General features: G+C 47.4%; 1 pseudogene across 1 annotated transcript; it reads right to left on the bottom strand.

Annotated features, from left to right (window-relative positions):
• Positions 1-1,487: 1,487 nt before the first annotated feature.
• Positions 1,488-2,645, bottom strand: LOC308175317 (annotated as a pseudogene). Its single transcript has 2 exons — positions 2,160-2,645; positions 1,488-1,499 (listed from the first exon to the last, which is right to left on the bottom strand). The product of its transcript is annotated as an uncharacterized misc_RNA (transcript).
• Between the last annotated feature and the right edge of the window lie 7,355 nt (positions 2,646-10,000).

Below are 10,000 nucleotides of genomic sequence, written 5' to 3'. Positions count from 1 at the left end.
CGCTAGCTCGCAACGTCGAAGACGCCATTCGCTAATTGATTTGACGTCGTCGGTTGGACTCAACGGCGTCACTCGCTCATTTCAAACGGCTTTCCCGCCTCTTTGTAAGCAGCTACTTTCTACAAAAGGATCTCCTGGTCTCCTCAACGAGGGTATTACAGCCTCGAACATCTATCTATCTAAACACAGAGTATGGATATAGAACATACACGTTCAAATCTTAAAATCTAATCTTCAGATCTATGCTAATGCTAGTTCAGCGTATCCCTGTGTAGGGAGGTCACCCTCAGGGTGCCCTTGGAGAAGCCTGCCTCCAGGCGCGCCTCAGAAGAGGACCACGTCAGTGGCGGAGCAGCTCTGCGTGATGGACAGCGTTACCTTGTGCTGCCAGCGGAGCCTCATCCATTACATCATCACCTTCACTTGGCCATGCGACGCGCCCTCTTAAGGGCAGATGGATGTCTCCCACCCCAAGGACAGTTGCCGTGGCGACGCCACCGCCAGCCAGCCTGCCCGGAGATGAGACATGTAAGACGTTCCTCTCCGTCTTACCTGAACATCATCATGTGACGTCTGAATGTCATATTGCGTCTCTCGTCATAGACACACACACACAGAGACGCTGTGTGAGACGAGAGTAGAGAGATTTCGGCTGAGATTTTGGGGTTGAAATGCTGTTGTATCTGAGCCCTGGAACAATGGGAGCGGATAGGGATAATCTTTCTGTCTGTGTGTCTGTGTGTTTGTCTGTGTGTGAGTCTGTGTGTCTGTGTGTGAGTCTGTGTGTCTGTGTGTTTGTCTGTGTGTGAGTCTGTGTCTGTGTGTGAGTCTGTGTGTCTGTGTGTTTGTCTGTGTGTCTGTGTGTTTGTCTGTGTGTGAGTCTGTGTGTCTGTGTGTCTGTATGCGTGTCTGTGTGTCTGTGTGTGAGTCTGTGTCTGTGTGTGAGTCTGTGTGTCTGTGTGTCTGTGTGTGTGTGTGTTTGTCTGTGTGTGAGTCTGTGTGTCTGTGTGTCTGTGTGTTTGTCTGTTTGTCTGTGTGTCTGTGTGTCTGTGTGTCTGTGTGTGTGTCTGTGTGTCTGTGTCTGTGTGTCTGTGTGTGAGTCTGTGTGTCTGTGTGTGAGTCTGTGTCTGTGTGTCTGTGTGTGAGTCTGTGTGTCTGTGTGTGAGTCTGTGTGTCTGTGTGTGAGTCTGTGTGTGTGTCTGTGTGTCTGTGTGTGAGTCTGTGTGTCTGTGTGTTTGTCTGTGTGTCTGTGTGTCTGTGTGTGAGTCTGTGTGTTTGTGTGTTTGTCTGTGTGACTGTGAGTCTGTGTGTCTGTGTGTCTGTGTGTTTGTCTGTGTGTCTGTGTGTGAGTCTGTGTGTCTGTGTGTTTGTCTGTGTGTGTGTCTGTGTGTTTGTCTGTGTGTGTGTCTGTGTGTCTGTGTGTTTGTCTGTGTGTCTGTGTGTGTGTCTGTGTGTTTGTCTGTGTGTGTGTCTGTGTGTCTGTGTGTCTGTGTGTGAGTCTGTGAGTCTGTGTGTGAGTCTGTGTGTTTGTGTGTGAGTCTGTGTGTTTGTCTGTGTGTCTGTGTGTTTGTGTGTGAGTCTGTGAGTCTGTGTGTGAGTCTGTGTGTTTGTCTGTGTGTCTGTGTGTTTGTCTGTGTGTGTGTCTGTGTGTCTGTGTGTTTGTCTGTGTGTGTGTCTGTGTGTGTCTGTGTGTGAGTCTGTGTGTTTGTGTGTGAGTCTGTGTGTCTGTGTGTGAGTCTGTGTGTCTGTGTGTCTGTGTGTTTGTCTGTGTGTGAGTCTGTGTGTCTGTGTGTCTGTGTGTGAGTCTGTGTGTCTGTGTGTGAGTCTATGTGTCTGTGTGTGAGTCTGTGTGTCTGTGTGTCTGTGTGTTTGTATGCGTGTCTGTGTGTCTGTGTGTCTGTGTGTCTGTGTGTGTGTCTGTGTGTCTGTGAGTCTGTGTGTTTGTCTGTTTGTCTGTGTGTCTGTGAGTCTGTGTGTCTGTGTGTCTGTGTGTTTGTCTGTTTGTCTGTGTGTCTGTGAGTCTGTGTGTCTGTGTGTCTGTGTGTTTGTATGCGTGTCTGTGTGTCTGTGTGTCTGTGTGTCTGTGTGTCTGTGTGTGAGTCTGTGTGTTTGTGTGTGAGTCTGTGTGTCTGTGAGTCTGTGTGTCTGTGTGTCTGTGTGTTTGTCTGTGTGTGTGGCTGTGTGTTTGTCTGTGTGTGTGTCTGTGTGTCTGTGTGTCTGTGTGTGTGTCTGTGTGTGTGTCTGTGTGTGTGTCTGTGTGTTTGTCTGTGTGTCTGTGTGTTTGTCTGTGTGTCTGTGTGTCTGTGTGTGTGTCTGTGTGTTTGTGAGTCTGTGTGTGAGTCTGTGAGTCTGTGTGTCTGTGTGTTTGTCTGTGTGTGAGTCTGTGTGTCTGTGTGTGTGTCTGTGTGTCTGTGTGTGTGTGTGTGTGTCTGTGTGTCTGTGTGTGAGTCTGTGTGTCTGTGTGTGAGTCTGTGTGTCTGTGTGTGTGTCTGTGTGTCTGTGTGTGAGTCTGTGTGTCTGTGTGTCTGTGTGTGTGTCTGTGTGTCTGTGTGTGAGTCTGTGTGTCTGTGTGTGAGTCTGTGTGTCTGTGTGTGAGTCTGTGTGTCTGTGTGTCTGTGTGTGTGTCTGTGTGTCTGTGTGTGAGTCTGTGTGTCTGTGTGTGAGTCTGTGTGTCTGTGTGTCTGTGTGTTTGTCTGTGTGTCTGTGTGTGTGTCTGTGTGTCTGTGTGTGAGTCTGTGTGTCGGTGTGTCTGTGTGTTTGTCTGTGTGTCTGTGTGTGAGTCTGTGTGTGAGTCTGTGAGTCTGTCAGTCTGTTTGACTGTCTGTTTGATTGTGTGTCTGTCTGTCAGTCTATGTGTCTGTCTGACTGTGTGTCTGTCTGTCTGTCTGTGTGTGAGTCTGTGAGTCTGTTTGATTGTGTGTCTGTCTGTCTGTCTGTCAGTCTATGTGTCTGTCTGTCTGTGTGTGTGTGTGTGTTTGTCTGTGTGTGTGTGTGTGTGTGTGTGTGTTTGTCTGTGTGTGTGTCTGTCTGTCTGTCTGTCTGTCTGTCTGTCTGTGTGTCTGTCTGTCTGACTGTCTGTGTGTCTGTCTGACTGTCTGTCAGTATGTGTGTCTGTGTGTCTGTGTGTTTGTCTGTGTGTCTGTGTGTGTCTGACTGTGTGTCTGTCTGTCAGTCTATCTGTCTCTGTCTGTCTGTGTGTCTGTCAGTCTATGTGTCTGTCTGTCTGTGTGTGTCTGTCTGACTGTGTGTCTGTCTGTCTGTCAGTCTATCTGTCTCTCTGTCTGTCTGTGTGTGTCTGTCTGTCTGTCTGTCAGTCTATGTGTCTGTCTGTCTGTGTGTGTCTGTCTGACTGTGTGTCTGTATGTCTGTCTGTCTGTCTGTCAGTCTATGTGTCTGTCTGTCTGTGTGTGTCTGTCTGACTGTGTGTGTGTCTGTCTGTCTGTGTGTCTGTCTGTCTGTCTGTGTGTGTGTTTGTGTGTGTGTCTGATTGTCTGTGTGTCTGTTTGTCTGTGAGTCAGTCAGTTTGGTTGACTGTCTGTTTGATTGTGTTTCTGTCTGTCTGACTGTGTGTGTGTGTGTGTGTGTCTGTCTGACTGTGTGTCTGTCAGTCTGTGTATCTGTCTGTCTGTCTGTTTTTCTGTGTGTCTGTCAGTCCGTCTGTCTGTCTGTGTCTGTGTGTGTGTGTTTGTATGTCTGTGAGTCTACCTGTGTGTCTGTCTGTCCGTCCATCTCTCTCACTGTCTGTTCTCTCTCTCTCTTCCCTCCCTCTGCCACTCACTGCTTTCCCTATCTCTTTCCAACAAACAACAAAACATCTTGTTTTTTTCCTGCTTATATTCACCAGTATGACTACTTACGTCCTTACCCATTAACAGAGCCGTGCTAAAAGGGTCTAAGCGGGTCGCTACTCAAGAGCCGAGCCATTTATAGTCATTATAGAAACTCGGACGTCGGTTCCAACAGAAGTCAACAACAGCATGAACGTACGCGCCATAAATGAAAGGACTGAAACAGAACGCAGAATTGCAGGAAGAAATAAATGTTCAATTTTGTATCTAGGGCCTCTACAGTGTTTAAGCATAGCCCCCCCCCCCCTCCCGCTCCCAGGTATTGCTCATCCAAAGCAGGGCTTTCGATTGGCTGTGATCCAAGACCTTGTCAATTAGGGCCTTTTTTTGTTTTTTAGTAAGTCACCCCCGTGAATTCGTGACTGAATTACCTCCCGATTTAGAAATGCATCTGACTGTCTATTACTCTCCCTGGCCCGTACATCACGTCCACTAAAACTGCAGTTGGGTTAAGATATTTTCCAATCTTCCTTTCGTAATTTCCCCAGTAATCAAATATTTGTTTGATCCGCAGCAGCGTCCTTCTAAGCACAGACATTGGGGACCGTTTTTTTTTTTATTAATCTGGTTTCATCTATTTAGGACTTGTAGTCCTTTAAGTACTCGTCGTCTCGTCTGACGAAACTCAGGGAAACTTCAAACGAGTATGACATTTATGAAATATGTAATCTATCCGCACAAAAAAATAAAAAAATAAATAACATAACATAAATATCAAATGATTCCCTGTCTGGGAATGCGATGTGAGATGCCTTCAGAACTCCACGTCAACAGGATTTTTTAATGACACAATCTGGGGAACGGCACCACACGGCACACACACACACACAGGCTCACATTAGTCTGGAGAGCGAATGTGTGTGTCTAACTCATCACTCACTTCAGAGATGTTTTTTTATTTTTTAGGTTGGTTGGTTGGTTGGGGGCTGCGGATGGGATGGCCTGTGGGTCTATAGAAACTCAAACACCGCGCTAACCAATGTTCTTTACATTTAAATGAGTACATTCAGTTCTTTCCAGTGTAGGACGGCAGTGTCGACATTAAACTTTTACACCAGGCCTTTAAATTCCTGAGGGAGTGCAGGCCATCGACGGATCCCCTCCATCCTCTCCGCTCTCTCTCTCTCTCTCTCTCTCTCTCTCTCTGATCCGGAGATTGTCACCATCACAGCCCTTTCGTAGGGCGTCTAGACCCCCTTCTCAGATAAAAATTTAACGTCAGCCTAAGTGCCGTGAATCTTTCATCTTCCTCTGGGGGCCTCAGTCGTAGTGTGAGCCCACCAGACACCCTCTCTGATTAAGAGATAATGAGAGACAAACGCTTCCTCCAAATGTTGTGCAGCTTGTCTCAGTTTTCTCCCGTGCTTCCTGTTGTTGTCCTTGAATCTTCCGTCGGAGACTGAAGACCCGTCTTTTTAGGCTACACCTTAACTGCTCCTCCTGAGACATCTACTACCCCCCTGTACTGCTCCTCCTGAGACATCTACTACCCCCCTGTACTGCTCCTCCTGAGACATCTACTACCCCCCTGCACTGCTCCTCCTGAGACATCTACTACCCCCTGCACTGCGTCTCCAGAGACACTTGCCCCCCCCCCACCGACTGTTTCTCCTGAGATTTCTATTACCCCCTTGAACCTGTGCCTACTATTAAACAAAATCAATCATAATAATAACTTTCTTCTCCTAGCACGACGACTGCCAATGGTCGCTGGCCTGAGGGAGATCGCTTTTCCTGCTGTGACTGGTTGATTGATGACTCACCTATTTAGTCAAATGTATTAGCCCTCAGTTACTCCAGGGGGAATGTCCCTGTTATTAATCTTTGACTTAATGCCAAACATGTAAAATCAAACAGTAATAGATTGTGAGCTTAGAATTATAAGGTTCTATCTCCGTTTAGGGTAGTTCAGACATATTGAGCGTCAAAGTTTTTACATTCCATTATGTTTTGTGAGATGGAACCTTTGTATTTTATGAATTACTAACTCAAAAATGTAAACAGTTTAAAAATAACACCACACAGGCATTAATAAACACCTAATGGTTCAGATTATGTGAAAAACTACATTTTGATAAAAATGGAGATAGAACCTTATAATTCTAACATCACAAAATGTATTAGCCCTCAGTTACCCCAGGGGGAATGTCCCTGTTATTAATCTTTGACTAGATGCCAAACATGTAACATGTAATGTAAATGTTGAATCCCTCTACTTTTAGGGCCCGCAGCTCTCATTCCATACAGTCGTCTATCTGTGTGTCTCCCAGCGTTTCACCCCTGCTTCTGTACGGGGGTCAAAGGTCAAAACACTTCAACGATGATGGTTTTGAAACCTGGTTGCAGGGACTGTGCTGTAGTTTCAAGTTTAGAGAGGGTAAGAAAGTAAGATTCTTAGGCTTCGGTTCCTGACATCGCAGCACAAAGACATAAGGCAACAGTATGTCCCACTTTGGATGTTTTTATTTGTTTTGTGGTGGATATAAACTCCTCAAAAAAAGTTGCGGAAACGTTATTTCGGTCGATTATTCCTCCCCTTTAATAATACCAATTGGTATTGTATTTTATATCGTTGGAAAGCCTGATTAGTCACCTTTAGAACGAGGTACAACTTGTAAGGATCATGCAATCGTGGAATGAGCAACACAGCTAACTGTGTGGGTAGCGGCCCCAAAAACATTGCCAAAATCCCTTGCAGTCGATATATATATATATAATCTAATATATCATTGAAACATATACACAACTTTACACCCCACCTTGAGTCGGGCCCTCAGGTAAAACCTTTCCTCAACAGCTTGCTTTGGGGAAAAAACTGACGACTCACTCATTTCGATGATTTAAATTCTTCATATCTTTATTTAAAAAGCCGCTGACGGCAGACTGTACCCATGGCTGGGGGCGCTTCCTCTGAGGAGCAGCTCAGATCTCTTAATCTGTCACCAGTTAGCGGTTAGCCCTTTTTTACAAATGCCCCCCCCCCCCCCTACACCAGCGCCCGCCCCCCCCCCCCCCTCCACCACCCCTACACCAGCCACCCCCCACCTCCACCAGCCACCCCCCCACCACCCCTACACCAGCCACCCCCCACCTCCACCAGCCACCCCCCCCCTCCACCAGCCCACCCCCCCCCTCCACTAGCCCTCCACCACCCCTCCACCAGCCCCCCCCCTCCACTAGCCCTCCACCACCCCCCTCCACCACCCCCTCCACCAGCCAACGCTACATGAGTCAGGAGGCCCCTCCAAGAGAGAGAGGAATGGAGGGAGGGGGGGATAGAGAGAGAGTGAGGGATGGAGGGAGGGGAGAGAGAGAGAGAGGAAAGAGAAAGACATTAAAGGGGAAATTAAAGAAGAGGGTTCTTTGTGAACACAAAGGAACAGTCTCTCCTCACCACAAACTGACCGTGTAGCGTTTTTCTCCTTTTTTTTCCTTAAAAAGCGAGAGGACAGTCTGTCAACAGAGAGAGAGCTGGAACAGAGGGGAACGTGTCAGAGGAAGTATAAAAGTTTACAAGTATGACAGTATAGAGCTGTTGAGATAGAGAGAGAGAGAGAGAGTAGAGAGAGAGACTAGAGAGAGAGAGAGAGTAGAGAGAGTAGAGAGAGTAGAGTAGAGAGAGAGAGAGAGTAGAGAGATTAGAGAGAGAAGAGAGATGAGAGAGAGAGTAGAGAGAGTAGAGAGAGAGAGAGTAGATAGAGAGAGTAGAGAGAGAGTAGAGAGAGAGAGAGTAGAGAGAGAGAGAGAGAGTAGAGAAAGAGAGAGATAGAGAGAGAGGGGGGGGAGGAAGGGGGGGAGGAGGGAGAGAGAGAGAAAGAGAGTGAGTAGAGAGAGTAGAGAGAGAGAGAGAGTAGAGAGAGAGAGAGTAGAGAGAGAGAAAGAGAGAGAGGGAGAGGAAGGGGGGAAGAGGGAGAGAGAGAGATAAAGAAAGAGAGAGAGTAGAGAGAGAGAAAGAGAGAGATAGAGGGGAGGAAGGGGGAGGAGGGAGAGAGAGAGAGAGAGTAGAGAGAGAGAGAGAAAGAGAGAGAGAGAGAGAAAGAGAGGAGAGAGAGAGAGAGTAGAGAGAGAGAGAAAGAGAAAGAGAGAGAGAGAAAGAGAAAGAGAGAGAGATAGAGAGAGAGATGGGGGCCCCGAGACTGGCTGGTGCAGGCCAGTGCAGTAGACTGAAGACTGTTTTGAGGAGAGGAGGAGAGAGAGGGGGAGAGAGAGAGAGAGGGCAGAGGGAGGAGAGAGAGGGGGAGAGAAAGAGAGAGGACAGAGGGAGGAGAGAGAGGGGAGAGAGAGAGGACAGAGGGAGGAGAGAGGGGGGGAGGGAGGGGGGGGAGAGAGGCTGCCAAGAAAAACCTCCCTCCTGTCATGATGCTGCTGTGAGGGTTTGAGTACTGAAGAGTCAAATAGAAAAACAGAGTGAGGGAACGAGAGAGAGAGAGAGAGAGAGAGAGAGAGAGAGAGAGAGTAGAGAGAGAGAGAGAGAGAGAGAGAGAGAGAGAGGGATAGAGAGAGAGAGAGAAAACGCCTCAGGAGCTAACAAATCACATGGGTGCCAACTCTACTCCTCCTCCTCCTCCTCCTCCTCATTCTCCCCCTCCCCTTCCTCCCCCTCGCCCTTCCCTTGTCCCCCTCTCACCCCCCCCTCCCCTCCCCTCCCTGTGAGTGATCTCCTAACGTGAGCGTAGATAAGGATCCGTCACAGATGAGGAGGTGTTGATGTGATCAGTCCCCTGCCCACTGCTCCCCTCCCGGGAGCGCCCAGATGTGTGTTTGTGTGCAGACACCCAGGGCTGGGGGTTACCCACAGCTGAGGTAGGGCTGTCCGTCACACACACAGGTAGAGCCGTCGCTGGTTAACAATAAGAAAATGAAAAAATGAAAAAAAAGTTACTCTAAATTATTTTCTGTAACTGTGTGTATGTAATGTAACAAAACAAAAGAAAAACAGAGATAGAGCGAGAGGGAGAGATAAAGAGAGAGAGGGAGAGAGAAACAGAGAGGGGAGAGAGAGGGGAGAGAGAGAGAGAGAGAGAGGGGAGAGAGAGAGAGAAATAGAGAAACAGAGAGAGAGAAACAGAAAGAGAGAAACAGAGAGAGATAGAGAAACAGAGAGAGAGAGAAACAGAAACCGAGAGAGAGAGAGAGAGAAACAGAGAGAGAGAAATAGAGAAACAGAGAGAGACAGTAGACAGTATTTACAATGTCTGTAACTGTGTGTGTTATGTAATGTTATATCATTATGGGACTATTAACCCATGTCTGCATAAAATGTCTGGGTGTCACGTAGCCATAAGGTTGCAGGAACAATACCCTTGACAGTATAACGCAAATTATTAAATTCACACGCTGGATATGATGAAGGACTTCACAACAATACTATACTATTACACAGGAGCGCTCGCCCCAAGTTTCAAGTTGTATTGTTACGTCACATTACACACAAGTGTAAGAGAGTAAAATCGTTAGGTTTCGGTTCCTTGACATTGCAGCAAAAAGACAAATAAGGCGATATAAATAAAGTTGACCGTTAATTAGACGACATGTTTGTGTTCAGGTTACTAGGCAACCATCCATTTGAAGTTCAGTTGCGGAACTATTTTTTGTTTATTTTTAGGATTAAATAAACAAACAAATCATAATCTGTTGTCGCTTATTACTGTTAACTAAGAAATCGCGCTGTAGAACTGTACCTACGACCGAATCACAGCCGTGCTGATATTCAGTATAACACACTCCCTCTCGTGTGATATTGCTTAATTATAGCACAAAAAATAAAGAGTAGAAATGTCCTGAGTATAAACGCTCGGGGCAGTGGGTGTGAGAGGTAGTGTTGAGTAAAGTGTCTGTGTGGTTAAGGGTAGGCAGACAGACTGGCAGGCTGGTTCATTACATAGACAGACTGACAGGCTGGTTCATTACATAGACAGACTGGCAGGCTGGTTCTTGGCGGTGGGTTTGTATATGTTTGTCCCCAGTCTTAAATGTGTAATTATCACAGCTCTCACAGGAGGAGGCAAACAGCTGGGGCAGAACAGAGGAGCAGCTCAGATCAAAGAACTGAGGAGGGGGGGAGGAGGAGAGGAGGAGGTGGGGAGAGGAGGAGGGGGGGGAGGAGGAGGAGAGGAGGAGGTGGGGAGAGGAGGAGGGGAGAGGAGGAGGTG

Source organism: Nansenia antarctica, assembly GCF_963989245.1.
Source record: "Nansenia antarctica genome assembly, contig: SCAFFOLD_845, whole genome shotgun sequence".
NCBI classification, from domain to species: domain Eukaryota; kingdom Metazoa; phylum Chordata; class Actinopteri; order Argentiniformes; family Microstomatidae; genus Nansenia; species Nansenia antarctica.
The sequence above is the reverse complement of the archived record's forward strand: the minus strand, read 5'-3'. Positions and strand labels throughout refer to the sequence as shown.